We start from the raw sequence: 20,984 nt of genomic DNA on the forward strand, positions 1-20,984 counted from the left end.
TAGTGATGGACGAACATCTGCTGGGACAGTTCCTGAACGTGATCAAATGTTCGAGAACTGCAAGTTTGGGGCGGGTCCCATTCATTTTAATGGCAGGCGAACCTGAAAAACCTTCAGCCAATAAATAATTACTAGAAGTGCACAAATAGTCCCACAACATGGACAGTGACATACCAGATGTATTATTCGAATTTACGATCTCCATTCATTATTTTTTTAAATGCGAAATATCGGCAATACAATTTTTTTCCAATACCGTATGTCACTCTGTGTAGCAAAGTGAACGCAGCAAAACAGCAAACAAATGCTGCTGTACCCAAATGCACTATAAAGAAAGTATATTAATGGTATATAACACCCCTGCTTCTATCAGTTTTTGGGGGGGACGATTGGTATATCACACCAGTCATAATTATTTTTTCTAATTGCGTTTGCCCCTCTGTATATCTGTGGTATCGCTGCAGAACCGCTCACCACTGCTGCACAATACAAATCCACTATATTATTTTTTTATGTTAGGAAGTGTATTATAAGTATATCACACTCCTCTGTACTGCACACCTATCAATAGTACAACTATATCAGTCCTTAAAATGACTTTTGTGGCCCTATTAGCTAGCGTTTGGTGTCCCTCACAGTCTGTCCCTGCTCCACACAGCAACCTCTCCCTACACTGGCAAAAGACTGAATGTAAAATGGCGGCCAGATCGGGTCTATTTATAAGGTAGGGTGTATGTCTATGTGCTGAAAGGTCTGAATTGGCCGTCCTGTACCACCTGATGGATGTGTCATGGTCCAAAGTTCTTCACAATGTAAAAGAATATGGTGGGCGCGAATATCGTCATATGTTCGCATGTTCGACAAATCGCGAACGAGCAAAGTTTGCCGCGAACCGACCACCGGGCGAACCGCAAGGCCATCACTAACTACTATAATACTGCCTCTTATGTACAAGAATATAACTACTATAATACTGCCTCTTATGTACAAGAATATAACTACTATAATACTGCTCCTATGTACAAGAATATAACTACTATAATACTGCTCCTATGTACAAGAATATAACTACTATAATACTGCCTCCTATGTACAAGAATATAACTACTATAATACTGCCTCCTATGTACAAGAATATAACTACTATAATACTGCTCCTATGTACAAGAATATAACTACTATAATACTGCCTCTTATGTACAAGAATATAACTACTATAATACTGCCTCCTATGTACAAGAATATAACTACTATAATACTGCTCCTATGTACAAGAATATAACTACTATAATACTACCCCCTATGTACAAGAATATAACTACTATAATACTACCTCTTATGTACAAGTATATAGCTACTATAATACTGCCTCCTATGTACAAGAATATAACTGCTATAATTCTGCTCCTATGTACAAGAATATAACTACTATAATACTGCCTCTTATGTACAAGAATATAACTACTATAATACTGCCTCCTATGTACAAGAATATAACTACTATAATACTGCTCCTATGTACAAGAATATAACTACTATAATACTACCTCCTATGTACAAGAATATAACTACTATAATACTACCTCCTATGTACAAGAATATAACTACTATAATACTGCCTCCTATGTACAAGAATATAACTACTATAATACTGTTCCTATGTACAAGAATATAACTACTATAATACTGCTCCGATGTACAAGAATATAACTACTATAATACTACCTCCTATGTACAAGAATATAACTACTATAATACTGCTCCTATGTACAATAATATAACTACTATAATACTACCTCCTATGTACAAGAATATAACTACTATAATACTGCTCCTATGTACAAGAATATAACTACTATAATACTGCTCCTATGTACAAGAATATAACTACTATAATACTGCCCTCTATGTACCAGAATATAACTACTATAGTAATGTCCCCTATATACAAGAATATAACTACTATAATACTGCTCCTATGTACAAGAATATAACTACTATAATACTACCTCCTATGTACAAGAATATAACTGTTATATTACTGTGCTCTATGTACATGAATAAAACATTCTAGTATTGTGCGAAGCCGATGATATCTACTGAATAATCTCCTGGAGTTACTGAATTTAACCCCTTGTTTTCTTTGAGTCTAATGACTCTTTTACACAGGTCAATGCATAGGCAATGATTGGCAACAAACCATTGGTTTCTGCTGATTGCTTTACATTTGAGCAGAGATGATAGCGGCATTTCCATGCAGCACTCATCCCCTCTGTATGGGAATGATCGATCACTGCTGCGATGGCTCAGCCTCATATTGGCCTGTCTGCGCAAATGAAAGATGTGACCACCGACAAACAAGCGAATATATCAGCACCGTATAAATGTATAATAACAGTAGTGGCACCCGCTGCAGAGCCTATTATTTGGGCTGTCCAGTCTGTTGAGATAACTGCTGCTGTATCTGTATGTTTATCGCATTAACTATACAATGTATCACAGAGAAACAGATGTAGATACCATGTAATTGTCCCCTCATCTTCTTTGAAGCACCATCCATGAAGATAATCCCTTCTTTATCCTCAGTCAGCGTGGATTTCAATGCCGGGCCTAATGGCCTGTGACATCGTTTTGCAAGTCAATCAGAACCAGCATTAAACAAGTTCATTTAAAGGCTTGAGAGCAGAGCGATCGATATTGTCCAGAGGAGGATGTTATTGATTAGAATTTTCTCAAACTGCTTGCCTCATCAGTCCTGGAGCGAGGGAGGAGGATGACGGATCCTATTCCAATCATCAGAATATTACAACATGGAGATGAAACCCAATCATCTGCTCGGCTCTTCACATTTAGTATCTGTCGGGGATTTTTCTTGAATGATTTAAGGGAGCGATCGATATCTCTTGTTACCTTCCTTAAGGGTCATTTACATTAAGGTAGACTAAGAAACGGTTGCTGACTCTAACAGTGTTTCGACCTGCTTAAAATGTCAACCTTTTTGCAATGCAAACATAATCTGGAACTAAAACGGCTTCATGGTGTATTAGTAATTAGTGTTGAGTGAATCGAAGTGCACAAAGTGGACTTCCATCCGATTTTCAGGGACTGTTCAGTTCACCACGAAGCCAAATTTCCTCTTGCTTCATGGTAGCAAATCAATTTTCCCTGAATGGAGGTAAAAAAGAAAAGAAAATCATACTTACCTCATCTGCTTGAGCGGGAAGAGCTTGGCGCCATCTTTATTAAAGATCTTGCACAAAATCCTGAGCTCGGCAACATATGACGTCATCATGCTGACCAACGAGATGTACCTGCAGTCTTGGTGCATTTTTGGTTCATTTTTTTGTGCCTAGAGCCTCAGGTGCTTGCACCAGTATCCCTGACCTCAGGGGTTCAGCTGCCAACTACACTGGGACTATCCCAAGAGGTACTGGTCTGGTTGCGCCCCTGCAGCGAAGTCTAGATCCCTGCGCAGGGCTTAAAGGGTGAATACCAGTGGACTGTCAGTATAACGCCTTTAGGGTTTAGCCCAAAACCAAACCAGTTAGTTGGGACAATGGATCCACATTCGCTGATCCGTATAGCATGCACATTTGTCATGGTGTGAAGCATTCCAGCATTCCCGCTTCTGCAGGGCCGGGAACAGGCAGCAGAGGAGTGGACCATCTCTGTGTCCCACTTTCCATGAGTTTAAAACCTTTGCATGACCACTTTTGGCATGACCACCTCTGCTGTATTACAGGGTGGTCGTAACCCCCTCGATACGAGCAGTATATAATGTGATAGAAAAATGAATGAAGCCAGCAAAGGAGGCAATATGGATAATCACAATACATTAGTAAGTGCCTATTAATAACTTTCTCTACATGATTAATCCCATTTGCTGAAGTCAGACAACCCCTTTAACGACCTGGCCTGAAGGTTGAATCATCAACATTACAGTCTGGAGAAACCCCTTTAATAAATATGCCCAGCGCCGCCTCATAATCTTCTGTGACGTCTCCTGCTCTCCCTCCCTCCCCCTCCTCCTGCTGTAAGATTGCTGTGTAGTCTCCTGCTCTCCCTCCCTCCCCCTCCTCCTGTTGTAACATTGCGATGTTACAGCAGGAGGAGGGGGGAGGGAGGGAGAGCAGGAGACGTCACAGCAATCTTACAGCAGGAGGAGGGGGGAGGGAGGGAGAGCAGGAGACGTCACAGAAGATTATGAGGCGGCGCTGGGCACGAACGGCAGCGGGTGCGGGCGGCAGCTTGGAGCCATTTACATCCCCTTGGGCACCTTATTTTTATGAATGACAGGTTAGTAATAGCGTATTTTTAGCAAAATGAGCCTACAGATTACATTTATAAGACCACATTAGGAATGGTTAAAGCTCCCTGAACATAACCATATTTTTATCTGGAGGGGGTGAAACCTGGTGACAGAATCCCTTTAAACAGAAGCTGTTGCTGGTATGGGGTTTGGCTTGTTAGGTGGGGGGACAATATGCATATTATTGCTGTTCCAGCCTGCAATCTCCTGCAGGTTATTTGACAGAAAACACAAAATATTAATCGAACATGACCCGAACTTGACCCCGAACTCGGACCCATTTCAAGTCAATGGGGACCCGAAATTCACTTTTTTTTTTTCCGTTATAACATGGTTATAACAGAAAATAATAGCATTCTTAAGACAGAATGCTAAATAAAATTGTCATGTAGGGGGCAAAAATAATAAAATAAACTCACCTCATGCACTTGATCGCACAGCCTTGATCGTGCAGGTCTTCTTTCTTCAGGACCTGTGAAAGGACCTGCGATGACGTCACCATGCTCACCACGTGCAGTTCGGGTTCGCTCAACCCTACTCTTCTGCCCTACAGATGGAAGCCCTTCTTCTGCCGTCCTCTTTTCCTCCTTTTCCACATCATCTCATATCGAGATGGATCCCCTGGATTGCAACACCAGGCATAGAAAGGGAGGGGGTACTGTTTTGTTTTTTTGTTTTAATACGGTAGTCTTTTCTAATCCTAGACAACCCCTTTAAATGCATTAAAAAATAAGCGTTTGTGTGTAATTAAGAAACTATGAGCATAGATGGAACTTCAAAACAGCCTATAGATAAAAATAAAAAAAGTACACTAAGTATGAAAGAAGTGAGAATATTTTAAGATGATGGACGTCTTTCTTAAGATGGAAATAGAAGAACTATCAAAATGAAGACCTAATGAGATACAGAACTGTATATGCCATCTGCTGTGTTAGGAATCCATAATGATGCCCCCCTTCTGTAGTTATTGAACACTTCCGCCATAACAGGGACTAAAATGTGAAAAGCCTTGATCACCTTTAAGATGTTGGTAAATAAGATCAGGACATGTGCTCATTCATATTCAGATATAGCAGAGCTGAACTGGCTTTGTGTCAGTAACCTGAAGATCCGGTGCCCTGATGTAAGATTTGTGACAAGGCTCTCCAGATTCATTAAAACCACTGATGGGTGCAGTGAAAAGGATTGATTATCTGGTGACAATGGCAGTTGTCATGGGTGAAATATATCAGACGGCAATAGAACAGTCAGTTCTTAAAGTTCAAGTGTATGAAATAGGAGAAATAGGCAAGTTTAAAGACCTGTGTGACTTTGACAAGGATCAACTTGCAATGGCTATTTGTCTCCGTCAGAACATTTCCAGAACAGCTGGTTTTGTGGGGTCTGCCTGGTATATACTGATTAGTACCTACCAAAAGTGGTCCAAGGAAGGACAACCTATGAACTAGCAACAGGACTGTGGCAGCGTGGCCTGAGGCCGATGCTCTTGGGCTCATCTGCTCTGGTCCCCAGCTACCCAGCAGTGTGGACCTGCCTCCCGCTGTTCCCTTCCTCCCAGCATTCTGGCCCAACGCCTGCTTTGTTCCTCCACCCAGGCTGCAGTCTGCTTCCCTGTCCTAATTCCTGTGGGAAGGTGCCTGAGCAATAGATTCATAACTTTACAACTTCCTGCAATGGATTTTTATTATATACAATAAATTACATCAATAAAACAAAAACAAGTGCAGGGACAAGGCGACATCGCAGAGGGAGAACACGCTGGTAATATCCTTACTGCTCCACAAGTAGGTAAAGTGCAAGTGCAAATATACAAATAATATAAATATCAAAGGCAGGACATATTACCCATGCTGTGTTTCCTCCGGGATGGCACCATAGGCATGGGTTTAACTAGATAAAAGCAAATAGGTTATTTAGTTGCAGTATTGGGCCTTCATTATTGGTGAAGTTCCTGCAAAGGTGACCCTCCGCTGCTTGACCTGACCTGTGCTTGACTTTTGTATGGACCCTTCGCAGCCTTTCCTGTATTCAGACCATTTACCTTGCTGCATGTACTCTGCCTGCCCTGACCTCAGCTTGCGTCATATTACTAGGATTTTGCCTGATCCTTCTGTGTCTCTTGACCCCCACGAGTCAGTTGTCAATCATACAAAGAATACTCTAGGAGGCAGCAGCCTAGTGGTTCCCCTGCAGTAAAGTCTAGATCCCTGTAGAGGGAATAAAGGGTGAACATCAGGGGGCTCCCAGGATAATGCACGTGCGCCTTCCCTTCGAACAGCTGATTGGAGGGCGTGACGGGTGACAGAACCCCGCCTATCTGATATTGATGACCTATCCTGAGGATAAGTCATCAATATTAAAAGCCTGGATAACCCCTTTAATTGGGGGACTGAGTAAGCCAATTTCCTAACCACTAAGGTGCCACAGTCGCTATTGACAGCTTGATCTGAGGGCTTAAACTGTCAGGATTTGAGTTACCTTCTCAGAAAGGAGACCCGAACGTACATATTTTTTGGTTTAATTTAGATGTTTTAATAATTTTGTATATCGATCTCAGCTTACAGTTTTTCTTACAGTTAGGTGCAGAAATTTCCCCTTTCATAGGCTGATTTAACAATGAAAGCTTTATTAACATTGAACTGTATGAAAGGCAAAAAAAATAAAATAAAAAATATTGTGACTCTATCCAAAAACTCTTACTGTGTGGTGGCATTGAATGGTGGCAGCGGGTGGCAGGATCTGACAAAGTAACCTGCTGACTTGCTGAAACTTTCTTTCTCCCGTCTTGATGGCCCGACGCGGAGCGCCAGCTGCATTGTTTTTCCACAGCAGTCAAGTTAGGATCGGTAATTGCAGACCTACAATTACTGACATGAAAGCAAAATTCAAGCAGAACTTTTTGAGAACCTTTCAGAGTGAAGGGCCTTTATGTTCAGGTGCTGAACCACATCGGGCGCTGGCAGATTGCTCCTTTTTTCTCCGCACCCATTAAATCCCTGCATTTCCATTTTCAGTACAAGCTGTGGAATATTTACCTCCAGTTCTTTTTCTTTTTGGCAGCAGGTTCATGTCCTAGCTGCCAAATGCTATAATTATACTGAAAAGTATCTGATTCAAACTTTTTAGGCAAAATGTTTCTGCTGCACAGTACGCCTACTACCGGGGTGCTACAAAGATGGAAATTAGAATGTCTTTTTCTAGCGAACCATAGAAACCATTTATCATCCAGCCAGGGAATTTTTTTGTAGTTCTTTAAGGTGAAACTCAGGGCAAATATTACAAATTAGTAACATCTAGTTAATACAGTCATATCGATGTGTCCACTTGAATTTTGTTAAAGGGGTTTTCCGAGTGTTTAATATTGATGACCTATCCTCAGGATATATATGCTAGTGGGGTCCATGTCCTATCAGCTCTTTGAAGAGGCCGCAGCACTCTGGTGAGCACCGTGACCTCTTCCTAACCCTGTGACTAGAGATGAGCGAATCGAAGCTGACGAAGTGGAATTCGATCCGAATTTCAGGAAAAATTTGATTTGCAACTAATGCAAATTTCCTCGCGCTTCGTGGTAACGAATCACAAATTTTCCTAAAGTGGCGGCTAAAATGGCAGCTACATGTGAGAGGACATGGGGCCTATTTCAGTACAAAAAGAAAAATATATACGCACTTCACTGTTGCAGTTATTTGTGGTGAAAGCGTTTAGTGGCCTATTTCAGTACAAAAAGAAAAATATATTTGTCGCTTTTAGGGGTGTTTTAATTTGCTTTTAATTTATTTAGTTCGTCTAAAAGTATGTCAGACAGAGAAGTGCCAGGCCATGCACAGAGGAGTGGCAGAAGCCTAAATGTTTCTGGCACAAGCAAAGGTCACAGCAGATTAAGGGGGCGTCGCAGCAGGAGACGCAGCAAGAGGCCCAAGCTCCCAGTGTCATCTAGCGGTTGTGTCTTGACCAGCAACCCAGCGGTTCTTGACTCGGTCATCCACTTTGTTCCAAGTGACATCAGACACCCCCAGCCAAGAGTTGGCGTGTTCGTGAGACACAACTCTTAGTTGGCATGGCCCGGGAGCAGGCCCTGTGCCCTCACCTGTCCTCAACCTGCCTCTGTCCTTTTCTGTTCCCTCAGCCAGAGAAGTATTATATGCTGTGGGCTCAACCCCACTATACAGCGAGGACGAGCTACTAGATGACAGTCAGCAGCTACTGTCCAGCCAAGATCTGGAGGAGACATCTGCTGCTTCCTCCGCTAGGCAGGCAAGTAGTGATGTGGAGAGTGGCGTGGGAGGTGGTGTTGCGAGCAGTCAGGCTAATGACCCAGAGACCATTGAGGAGGACATCACTGACGTGCAGACAATACTTTATGATGATGAAGCCGATCGCACTTGGGAGCCGGGTGCAGAAGGGGCTTCATCATCATCAGGAGAAGTGGGTGGCAGCTTGCCTGTGAGGCATTGGCTGAGCCAGCAAGGTGCTAGCATGACTGGGAGTCAGCAGGGTGGCAGCAGTGGGAGGTTGGGAGCCAAACGTGTCTGGGGTAGACCACCTGCTTCGCAGCAGCCTACCTGCCCGGGAAGTAGTGGTGCAGGGGTTAACGGAGGCAGCGGCGGTAGCAGTCAGTGTGGACTGTTGGGTGGAAAATCACCTACTCGGCAGTGTGGCAGTTTTTTGTTAAGCCGCTGGAGAAGATTAACATGGCCATATGTAGAATATGTGGGCAGAAGGTGAAGCGTGGCCAGAGTTTCAATGTTGGCACCACAGCTCTGTGTCAACATATGCAGCGTTACCATAAAGTGGCCTGGGAGAACCATGGCTCCGATGTGGTGGTCCAGCCTGCCGCAGCAACCGCTGCATCACCCATTGGCACGCACCTGCTTTCAGGCAGTCAAGGCTCCACCACCTCAGCCAAAGGGAGCTGTCTGTCATTCCCATCTTCTGCTTGTCCAGATGCTCCTGCTCCTCCTCCTCGTCAGTCATTTTGTCAGCAATCAATCACCGAAGCGATTGCCAAGAGATAGCAGAATGCATGCTGTCATCCAACGGCACAGAAGCTGAATGTGCTCTTGGCCAAGTTGCTGGTGCTGCAGTCCCTCCCTTTCCAAGTGCCCCTTTCAGAGAACTGATGGCTTGTGCCGAGCCAAGGTGGAGAGCCCCAATCAATCATTTCTTTGTGAAAAAGGCAGTACCAGCCCTGCACACACATGTAGAACATAAGGTGGGCCAGTCCTTGAGCCTGTCGGTGTCTGCCAAAGTGCACGGCAGCACCGACGTGTGGAGCTTTAACTACTGTCAGGGACAAAATATGTCCTTTACGGCCCACTGGGTAAATGTGGTTCCTGCACAGCCACACAAGCAACTTGGCCAGGTCACGCCACTTCTTCCTCCATGTTGTCACGCCGTTGGTCCTGCTACAATGTCCACCTCTGCCTCCTCATCCTCCACCATGTCCTCCGCCTCCACTGCAGGGACAATTTACAGTGCCCCTCCAGCATACCATATGTGCATTGTACGGCGGTGTCACGCTGTTCTTGATCATGTTTGCCTTGGCGAACTCAGTCACTAAGGGGAAGAACTGTTCCAAGTCCTTCAGCAAGAAATCAAATCCTGGCTTTCTTCCCGACAACTTAAAATTGGAACCATAGTTACCGACAACGAGAAGAACATTGTGTTGGCCCTGCATCAAGAAGGGCTTATCTTGATGATCCAAGCTGATAGGGGTACTCTACTGTGTAACTTCGATGTCAGCCAGTGGCAGCTCATGCGTGACACCAGCCGTTTGCTAAGGTCCTTTGAGGACGCCACGTTATTTGTCAGTCACCAGGAGTACAGGATGCACAACGTAATTCCACTGCTTCATGTCCTGGAACAGATGGTGGTAACAATGGCTGGTCAGGGGACAGGAGACATGGCGCCTAGATCTCACGGCCACATGAGCCCTGGGGAGGCCGGAACTGGAAAAGGAGGAGGAGGACATTGTAGCACAGGCAATGTGTAGCGAAATGGGTGGTTTTTCTACCTAGCTGACAGGAGAGGAGCAGGAGCAGCCAGAGGAGCTACAGGGTGAAGATTAGACAGAGGACCCAGACACACCGTGGCAGTATGCAGTGGAGATTGAGGCAGGGAGTCCCGCCGAGTCACTTGCACAAATGGCCTGATGCATGCTCACTTGCTTGCTCAGTGACAGACGAAATGTCACGATTCGGCAGAGGGATGACTTCTGGCTCTCCACCTTGTTTGACCTTTGCTAATGGTCCAAAATGGGGGCCTTTTTTGCACCCACTGAGAGGGAGTTGTCCGCTGCTTATCTGCGCCATCGTCCATTCTCTTGCAGGTCTGACCGGGGGCGTTCACTTTTCACTGCCATGGCTGCTGGGGAGGGGTGGGGTGGCAGGAGCAGTACCAGCTGCATCAGCAGCAGCCTGAGTCTACAGTCGCTGATGAGTAGCTTTCTTTACCCGCATAGTGAAGAAACTACTCCCCAGCAACAGCAGGTAGACCTGGAGCAGGACATAAACCAGCAAGCGGTGGTATACTTGGACAGCACCCTGCCAACCCACATTGAAGATACGCTGGACTACTGGGCAGCCAAACTGGATTTGTGGCTGCAACTAACAGAGTTTGCTCAGGAAAAGCTATCCTGCCCAGCCAGTAGTGTGGCATCAGAGTGGGTGTTTAGTGAGGCGGGGGCCATAGTTACCCCAAAGAGAGAACTCGCCTGTTCACCCAAAATGTGGAGAGACTGACCTTTGTCAAGATGAAACATGCGTGGATCAACCAGGATTTCCAACCACCAATTCCTGATGCATCAGACTAGATCATCCATGGTGCCACACCAACACTTTGACAAAAGAGACCAGTTTCTTCTGGCTACTTGCCTCAGCTACTACTCTGATGCTACCACCTACCTGATGCCACACATCTGATGACAAGTGCTCCTTCTTTCACCCACCTTCGTCAGCGGGTACTGGTATTGCCACCCACCACCCCACTCTGTCACCAGGTCACTTTGTGGTCTCCTGATGCTGCTGCTGCCATCTCCACACTATGTCACCTTGCCACTCTGTGGTATCCTGATGCTACTGCTTCCATCTCCACACTATGTCACCTTGCCACTCTGTGGTATCCTGATGCTGCTGCTGCTCTCATCTCCACACTATGTCACCTTGCCACTCTGTGGTATCCTGATGCTGCTGCTGCTCCCATCTCCACACTATGTCACCTTGCCACTCTGTGGTATCCTGATGCTGCTTCCATATCCACATTATGTCACCTTGCCGCTCTGTGGTATCCTGATGCTGTTGCTGCTGCCATATCCACACTATGTCATCTTGCCACTCTGTGGTATCCTGCTGCTGCTGCTGCCATCTCGACACTATGTCACCTTGCCACTCTGTGGTATCATGATGCTGCTGCTGCGGTATCCACATTATGACTGTCATTATTCCAATAGGTGGCCTCCTCATACTGCCAAGCTCTTATCTGTGCCGTGAGCCAGTCTGAAACAAATGCAGTCAGCGGGAGCAGGCAGTTCCAAGAACAGACCGATGAAGGCCCCCAGCGGCTGTTCTTGGAACTGCCGGCTCTCGGTGACTGCATTTGATTTCAGACCGGCTCACGGCACAGGTAAGAGCTTACCTGTGCCTCGCCGGACTTGTGAGAAAAGATGTCAGCCCGCATGTGTTCGCGGGCGAACAATGTGAACTGGCCCTATAAAGGCTTTCTGCAGGACGAAAATAGCAGTTTTTTAACTTAATTCGCCGCAAATAAATTTTGATCAAAGCAAATCTTTTCGAAAAATTCAGCAATCCGGCCCAATCGAATTTTTGAGAAATTCGCTCATCTCTACCTGTGACGTCACATTAGGTGTTGAGCTAATCAAACTCCACGGAAAATCCGATCCGCCACAAAGTCGAATTTCCTCGTGCTCCATGGTAACGAATCGATTTTCCCGGAATGTCGGTAAAATTTTTTAAAACATCATATTTACTTCATCTGTTTGAACTCGAAGAGCCAGATGCCGCCATCTTAATTGAAGATCCCGCGTGAAATCGATTTCACCACGCAACAAAAAAATATACTTTTCGTCTGCTACTGGGCAAAAACCATTTGTCCTATCCTAAATCGAGTGTGCAGATTACAAATTGGAAGTCAGAATTGTTGTAATACGTCATGAAGTTTTGCTATGCATAAGTATGTCTAAATGATATAAGCACTTGGAAAGCATTGAATAATTTTGAACAGAACGAGTTTTACTCCAACAATTACCTGATATACATCAAAGCTAGCGTAATAAACAGTGTATGAAAAGGTAATGGAATAACAAAATTTCAAAAAGTCTGGTTTTTCAGTTTAAAAGTCTTAGGCCTCATGCACACGACAGTATTTTTTCACGGTCCGCAAAAATGGGGTCCGTAGGTCCGTGATCCGTGACCGTTTTTTCGTCCGTGGGATCCACGTTTTGGTGTCCGCCTGGCCGTGCGGAGCCAAACGGATCCGTCCTGAATTACAATGCAAGTCAATGGGGACGGATCCGTTTGACGTTGACACAATATGGTGCAATTGCAAACGGATCCGTCCCCATTGACTTTAAATGTAAAGTCAGGAGTCCCTTTATACCATCGGATCTGAGTTTTCTCCAATCCGATGGTATATTTTAACTTGAAGCATCCCCATCACCATGGGAACGCCTCTATGTTAGAATATACTGTCGGATATGAGTTACATCGTGAAACTCAGATCCGACAGTATATTCTAACACAGAGGCGTTCCCATGGTGATGGGGACGCTTCAGGTTAGAATATACTAAAAAACTGTGTACATGACTGCCCCCTGCTGCCTGGCAGGTGCTGCCAGGCAGCAGGGGGCAGACCCCCCCCTATTTTTAACTCATTGGTGGCCAGTGCGGCCGGCCCCCCCCTGTAGTTAACTCATTGGTGGCCAGTGGGCCCCCCCTCCCTCCCCTGTAGTTAACTCGTTGGTAGCCAGCCCCCCCTCCCTCCCCTGTAGTTAACTCGTTGGTAGCCAGCCCCCCCTCCCTCCCCTGTAGTTAACTCGTTGGTGGCCAGCCCCCCCTCCCTCCCCTGTAGTTAACTCATTGGTGGCCAGTGGGCCCCCCTCCCTCCCCTGTAGTTAACTCGTTGGTGGCCAGCCCCCCCTCCCTCCCCTGTAGTTAACTCATTGGTGGCCAGTGGGCCCCCCCCCTCCCTCCCCTGTACTTAACTCATTGGTGGCCAGTGGGCCCCCCTCCATCCCCTGTAGTTAACTCGTTGGTGGCCAGCCCCCCCTCCCCTGTAGTTAACTCATTGGTGGCCAGTGGGCCCCCCCTCCCTCCCCTGTAGTTAACTCGTTGGTGGCCGGTGGGCCCTCTTCCCCGGGAGGCCCACTGGCTACAAATGAGTTAACTACAGGGGAGGGATGGGGGGCTGGCCACCAACGAGTTAACTACAGGGGAGGGAGGGGGGGCTGGCTACCAACGAGTTAACTACAGGGGAGGGAGGAGGGGGCTGGCTACCAACGAGTTAACTACAGGGGAGGGAGGGGGGGGCCCACTGGCTACCAATGAGTTAACTACAGGGGAGGGGGGGGGTCTGCCCCCTGCTGTCTGGCAGCACCTGACAGGCAGCAGGGGGCAGTCATGTACACAGTTCTTTTAGTATATTCTAACTAGAAGCGTCCCCATCACTATGGGAACGCCTCTGTGTTAGAATATACTGTCGGATCTGAGTTTTCACGAAGTGAAAACTCAGCTATGAAAAAGCTTTTATGCAGACGGATCTTCGGATCCGTCTGTATGAAAGTAACCTACGGCCACGGATCACGGACACGGATGCCAATCTTGTGTGCATCGGTGTTCTTTCACGGACCCATTGACTTGAATGGGACCGTGAACCGTTGTCCGTTAAAAAAATAGGACAGGTCATATTTTTTGGACGGACAGGATACACGGATCAGGGTCTCGGCTGCAAAACGGTGCATTTTCCGATTTTTCCACGGACCCATTGAAAGTCAATGGGTCCGCGAAAAAAAAACGGAAAACAGAACAACGGCCACGGATGCACACAACGGTCGTGTGCATGAGGCCTTACTTGAGCAAGGCTCAGTACTGTTAAAAGTGCTTCAGGCATCTGCTTTTGCGTTTGTGAACAGTCATATTTTCCCGAAAAATAACAGCAGTAGTCCCCCATCATGTTGGGATTACAGCGGCCTTAATACCTGTTCTCCATTGTAGAAATATCTTTATGGAACCGCTCTCCATGTTCCTCACTTACATGTCCCAAATTGGGTGGGAAAAAGTCAAGATGGGAATGTAAGAAATGCACTTTCAATGACATTCGGCAGCCAAGTTGTTCATGTGCTGTAAGCATGTTGTCTACTAATTCAGCATAGTTTGCAGCTCGTCTGTTCCCAAGGAAGTTCTCCACTACTAGCACAAATACACCCCAAGCTGCAAGACGCACTAGCTTTGTCAGATTCTTGCGCTGATCATAAGTAGTGTATTTGCCACATATGTAGCAGACATTTTCTGGCTCGATAACACATTTGCATTTATCTATCTTAAGTTTCAAAACTGATAGCACTATAACAGATCACTTTATCAAAATCTGTCCTGCTTGCCTTATATACTTAGGGCTGTTTCACACGAGCGGATGCCGTGCGTGACATCCGCTCCGTGAATTACAGCCAAGACACAATGCGGACAGCAGAAGCACGGAGCATTAACATGATTGCTAATGCTCCGTGCCTCTCTGTGACCTCTTTACTACAAAATCACAGTGACAACTTTATCTCACTGTGATTTCGTAGTAAAGATATCACAGAGAGGCGCGGAGCATTATCAATCATGTTACTGCTCCGTGCCTCTGCTGTCCGCATCGGGTCTTGGCTGTAATTCATGGAGCGGATGTCACGCACGGCATCCGCTCGTGTGAAACAGCCCTTACTTCTAACATCAGCCTGAGTGCGTCCGAACAGGTCTGGACATGTCCATTGGAATATCTCCAATATAATGCATTAATATTAGGACTGAATAGGCCTTGCATGTATAACTTAAAATCTAGACATGTCAGGCAAATTCTGAGTTCATATTTGGAATTAGCGTGCTCATTTTAGTATGAATCACATGTTTTTATCCTAGTAGCAAAATCATTGTTGCTCAGTGTTTTAGATGAAAAGTTGTTAGGAAACATTCTTTCCTGTATATGTACTTGTATATAAAGTGCAAGTGCTGCCAAAAATTACAAGTAAGAGGCACTCCGATTCAATCTGTATACCACATAAAGGAGGGTCTTATTCACATTGTGGTATAATTATTCCGGTAGTGGGACTCTTACACTCATAAAGCCTATGCACTAAGTGAAAGGGCTGCCAAAAATTACAAGGGACCGGCACTACAATACACCCTTTGTTACACATAAAGGAGGACATCATATACAGTCTTGAAAAATTATGATTGATGGCCTGCTGGTGACCCTCAAAAACATTTGGCCATCTAAAACATTATGGACGAGGGCCTACTGCCGCTTTGGTCACTTTAGATAACCTGGGGCCGATTGCACGTCCCCGTGACGGCGACGATCCATTCGGATGTCTGCCCTATCAACTTTAGATATTATTTTCAGCCCAAACCATGTAGACCATGGGTAATGGGGGAATCATGGTTCGATTCCGGAGAAGGACCCTGAGAAACAGCTACGGCTACTACATCCAAGCAAGGCAGCATGCGCGCAAATTACTTATTAGGTATAATTAGGTGAGGGCCTGCAGGTGAGCTGACCCTGTAAAAGATTATAGGTGAAGGCCTGCTGGTGACCCTCAAAAACATTTGGAGAAAGGGCCTGCTGATCTGACCATCTAAAACATTATGTGCGAGGGCCTGCAGCCGCTTCGGTGACTCTAGATAACCTGGGGCCGATCGCACGTCTCCGTGACGGCGACGATTCATTTGGATGTCTGCCCTATCAACTTTCGATGTTATTTTCAGCGCAAACCATGGTGACCATGGGTAATGGGGGAATCATGGTTCGATTACGGAGAGGGAGCCTGAGAAAAAGCTACGGCTACCACATCCAAGCAAGGCAGCATGCGCGCAAATTACCTATTAGGTATAATTAGGTGAGGGCCTGCAGGTGAGCTGACCCTGTAAATGATTGTAGGTGAAGGCCTGCTGGTGAGCTGACCATGTAAAAAATTATATGCGAGGGCCTGCTGGTGAGCTGACCCTATAAAAAATTATATGCGAAGGCCCTGCTAGTGAGCTGACCCTGTAAAAGATTTTAGGTGCGAGCCTACTGGTGAGCTGACCCTGTAAATGTTTTTAGGTGTGGGCCTGCTGGTTAGCTGACCCTCTAAAATGTTGTAGGTGAGGGCCTGTAGGTGAGCTGACCCTCTAAAACATTATATGTGAGGGCCTTCAGGTGAGCTGATCTTGTAAGAGATTTGAGGTGCGGGCCTGCTGGTGAGCTGACACCCAGTAGTTGTAAGGCACTGAGGGATCATTGAGGACGCTGACACGGTCTGCTACGTACTCCTTCACCATCTTCCAAAATGTTTCCCTCCTTGTGACACTAGGCCGCACATCAGGGTAAGGGTGCTGGCGGGGTGTCATGAAACTGTCCCAGGCTTTGGAGAGTGTTGCCCTGCCTCTGTTGGAACTGCTGTGTGTTCCCCTTGTTTCCCCTCCTCGGTTGCCCAAGGAACTACGGACTCTGCCGCCAGCATTGTCAGATGGAAATTTTTGGAGCAATTTTTCAACAATGATCTTCTGGTATTGCACCATTTTGCTCCTCCTCTCCACCAGAGAAATGAGAGATGAGAAGTTTTCTTTGTAGCGGGGGTCGAGAAGGGTGAACAAGCAGTAATCCGTGTTGTCCAAAATGCATATAATCAGTGGGTCGCGAGAAAGGCAGCCTAACATGAAGTCAGCCATGTATGCCAGAGTACCAACAGGCAAGACTTAGCTGTCGTCATCAGAAGGATCACTCTCAGTCTCCTTATCCTCTTCCTCCTCTTCTGCCCACCCACACTGAACACATGGAATTAAACTTCCATGGGTACTACCCTCTGTAGCGAAGGCAACCGTCTCCTGCTCCTCCTCCTCCTCCTCATCATCGTCCAATTCACGCTCAGAAGACGAACTGAGGGTGGTCTGGTTATCAGCCTGTGTAATGTCTTCCCCCATTTCCACCTCTTCCACATGCAAAGCGTTGTCCTTAATTGTGAGCAGCAAGCATTTGAGTAGACACAGAAGTGGGATGGTTACGCTGATAATAGCGTTATCGCCACTCACCATCTGTGTTGATTCCTCAAAATTTCTTAAAACCTCACAGAGGTCAGACATCCATGCCGACTCCTCGCTTGTGAATAGCGAGAGCTGACTGGAAAGGCGACGACCATGTTGCATCTGGTATTCCACTACTTCCCGCTGTACTTAACAGAGTACCGCTTGTGTCTGCATTGTCTGTACATGGATTTATGTTGCTGTGATAAATGGAAGATTTCTACTGCAAAGCATCTACAGTGTCGGATTTTTCATTCTTCTTATCATGTTTTGGATCCCATGGTCTTTCCGTGCACGGGAAGTATTTATGCACAGGTGAGCTGGAATTGTAACTTATCACATATATTCCACTACTTCCCTCTGCTGCTCACAAAGCCTGGCCAACATGTGGAACAGCTGATGAGCTGGCAATTGCAAGCACTGCTGCAGCATTGACAGACCGGCTGAAGCTGTCGATGACTCGCGGAAATGTGCACACCCGCAGCGCACCTTCACTAGTAGCTCAGGCAAATTGGGGTAGGTTTTGAGAAACCTCTGAACCACAAGGTTGAACATGTGGGCAAGGCAAGGGATGTGTCTGAGCTTGCCAAGCAACAAAGTCGCCACCATGTTACGGCCATTATCAGACATAACCATGCCTGGTTGTAGGTTGAGTGGCTGGTCTCTTATTCCCTGGCACAGCTCTTCGGCGGTGTGCTGTTTTTTCCCTAAGCATATCAGCTTAAGCACAGCCTGTTGCTGCTTCCCCACTGCAGTGCTACACTGCTTTCAGCTACCAACTGATGACTGACTGGTACTGCAAGTGGATAATTTGGAGGTGAAAGTAGAGGAGGAGGTGGAGGAGGAGAAGTGGGGTTTGAAGCCACTAACGCAGTGATTGACAATTGTGTCTCATCGTCTTCATCAACCTTTTGAGACAGTAATTGCGGTTGACTCATTGGCAACTGTGTCTCATCATCATCCACCTCATTAAACACTAATTGTCGTTCCCCACCGTCATGTTCTCGTGATTGTGGATGCTCAAGAGGTTGGGAATCAGGGCACAAGATCTCATGTCCCTCTTAAAGTGTGCTTGGCGATAGGGCCAAATCAATTAATGGGATGTAAAGAGGTCCTCGGAATATCCGAGTGTGTGATCACTTGTTTGGCCAGACTCTCCATGATGGGAGGAATGAGGATCAGGGTGAGGGTTGTGTTGACCAGACTCCTGGCTACTAAGACTGGACTTGGTGGAAGACAGGGTGGTGCTTAACCGACTGGAAGCATTATCTGCTGCAATCCAGCCGACCACCTGCTCGCACTGAGCTGAATTTGCGAGCGTTGTCCTGCGCTGCCCTGCAAACTGGGACATGAAGCTAGGTATCGTTGATGATTGTTTTTCTTGTGCTCTGGCAGCAGGCACAGTTTATATGTGTCCAGGGCCACGGTCTCTGCGTGCTCCATCAGCATCACGGCCCCTTCCCCATCCATTACTGATGCCTTCTTGATTTTAAATCTGATATATGCTTGAAAGTATGTCACACTAGTGTTTAGCTCTAATATTCGAATTTCGAATTTTAATCGCAAATATCACCACTTCGAGAATTTGCAAATATTTAGAATACAGTGCTATATATTCGTATTTGCGAATAGTGTTGATCACGAATATTCTAATCGCGAATTTATCACAAATTTATCACGAATATCGGCATTTAGCAACATCCCTAGCAACCAATAGCAAAGTTGCCTACCCCTTAGTGTTGATCGCGATTATTGTAATCACAAATTTTTATTGCGAATATATTACATTGCTGATTTTCTCAATCAAGTAAATAATGACTGGAGATCATGAATTCTCTAATTTACTAATTTATGGCAAATATTCGGCCAAAAATTCACAAAATATTGCGAATTTAAATATTGCCTATGCCGCTCATCACTATGTCACACGTACAGTAGCGTATGAATTGGAAGTGTATGCACAAATACATTTCCAAAGGTATTTGTGATGAGGAAACGTTATACAGGACAGGTACCACAGGTAATGTCACTGTTCGCAGCGTCTACGGAAAAAGTACACTGGATGTCACTGATATATTAGGTATGCGCACACTTTAAACAGGAGATGTGGCGCGGATCATTTAACTGTCCGTTTGTACAAAAAAAAAATTCAATTACACTCTCTACACTCTCTACACTCTCTATTTTTATTTTTTTTATTTTTACACTGTATTATTACTGTATCAGCTATGAACGTGGCATCTGAGGGGCACAATGACGGGTAGCTGCACTAATCGCGCTCCAAATGAGCAGGGTAAGTATATTCCCTTTGAGGGGCCTGGAACATGGGGGAGGGTTGTTTATGATCAAATTTTTTAATACTTCCCTCATCACTTAAAGGGGTTCTTTAAGGGAAACACTAGTGATGAGGGAAGTATAAAAAAATTGGATTTGGCTGCTTCACCGAATTTTACAACAAAAAATTTTTGGGGATGAATTACTTCGTCACAAAGTGCATTTCTTTGTAAGTAGTGGGTGCAATGACAGGGAGTGGTGATTGCACCACCCTCATCATTGTACCCCTCAGATCATACATGACCCCGCGTTCATACATGATTGTGGCATCTGACTGTAATAACACGGTGTAAAAAGAAATTATACTTACCTGATCCATTTACTCGCAATGGGACGGCCATCTTGATAGAAGATCTGCAGCGAAATCTCTCATGGCCCATGATGACGTCATCATGATAGGCGGCGTGGTGACACCATACGTCACCGCGCATGGGATTTTGTGCAAGACCTTCAATCAAGATGGCAGCCTCCATCGCAAACAAATGGAGGTAAGTATGATTTCTTTACACAATTTCAGGTTAAATCGATTCGCTGCCACAAAAAAAATCGGCTTTGCGGCAAATCAAATTTATCCTAAAATTCAGATCAATGTCTACTAGGAAACACATCTGTGTAACATATCAGGATGGAAAATAATTTCCCTCTCGTTCCTCTAATGCAGGTTTTTAAGGTGCTCTGTACACTATAGGCCAGTGGTGGCGAACCTATGGCACAGGTGCCAGAGGCGGCACTCGGAGCCCTCTCTGTGGGCATCCGCACCATGGAAAAAGTCTATGGTGTACCAATATGCCTTAGACTTTTCCTGCCATTTATCAGAGCAGGGCGCACTATGAACGGCACGGGCAGAGCATTGATTGTAGGCAGGATATTATAGCTAAATGATAAAGTACATGGAAGATTTACTAGATTTACAGGGGAGGGCTGGCAGCCTTAGTCCTGGGGGGAAATCCAGTCAAGTGGCCTATTTTTGCCCCGCCCATTATTAAAATCCCCTCCTACATATAATAGGCCACTCCCAACAAACACTGTACAGCTAAAATTCTATTGTTGCGGCCTGTCTCTACACAT

Source organism: Bufo gargarizans, chromosome 3 (assembly GCF_014858855.1).
Source record: "Bufo gargarizans isolate SCDJY-AF-19 chromosome 3, ASM1485885v1, whole genome shotgun sequence".
NCBI classification, from domain to species: Eukaryota; Metazoa; Chordata; class Amphibia; order Anura; family Bufonidae; genus Bufo; species Bufo gargarizans.